Source organism: Amphimedon queenslandica, unplaced genomic scaffold (assembly GCF_000090795.2).
Source record: "Amphimedon queenslandica unplaced genomic scaffold, v1.1 AMPQUscaffold_12915, whole genome shotgun sequence".
Taxonomy (NCBI): Eukaryota; Metazoa; Porifera; class Demospongiae; order Haplosclerida; family Niphatidae; genus Amphimedon; species Amphimedon queenslandica.
This window is the reverse complement of record NW_003546849.1, coordinates 14,311-15,185: the sequence shown is the minus strand read 5'-3', so window position 1 is coordinate 15,185 and position 875 is coordinate 14,311.

The window sequence follows — 875 nt, the reverse complement described above, 5'->3', positions numbered from 1 at the left end:
AAGGATAGAAAGATAGAGAGAGTTAGTAATAAAGGAAAATTATTAATAACAGTAAAAATAATAATAATAATAATTCTAATAATTCATAATAACAGTTTAAAATGATAATCAAAAATAAATTAATAAATAGATTAATCTATAGTGTTGGACAAGCCTGACTGATAATAATAATAATAATAATAATAATACTGATAATAATAATAATACTAATAATAATAATACTAATAATAATAGGGTGGGGTCACAATAAATAAAAATTTCGGGACAAAGTTTTGAGTTTTCTAACAGAAAAATAAGAGAGAGGAGTTTTTAAAAGCATTTTAGTGAGCTAAAGTGCTGTACTGACAGTCTGCCACCTCAGTTTTTGTTACAAAAAGCATAATAATTTTTCATTAATGAATCCCCTAGATTGTGTCCTTGGCAGTTAGAAAAAATTACGAGAAGAGCTAGTAGCTTGCCATTGTTTATATTTTGATTGTTGATACTCAGAGAAACACCCATTTTTCTTTCTCTTTTATTATGTTGCTCACATAATCATGGCAGTGTTTCGAATGATGACTATATATAATGTTTACAATTACCTATTATTTACTTCTTTAGGTTTATTGGATAGTGTGGCTGATCTGGATTATACCTTTATTAATGGATCCAGTGTATTATTAACATGGACAGCTCCTTATACACTGGATAATGTACCCATCACTGGATACTATATACTAGTCAATGGATTAGGGAAAATTACTACTACTGATAATAATACTAATATTACATTAGCTACTAACCCTGATCCTTGTATATTAAATAATGTATCAGTTTCTCCTATTAATGATGTTGGAATAGGTTCATCTAATAACATCAAATTTTATTATGAAATA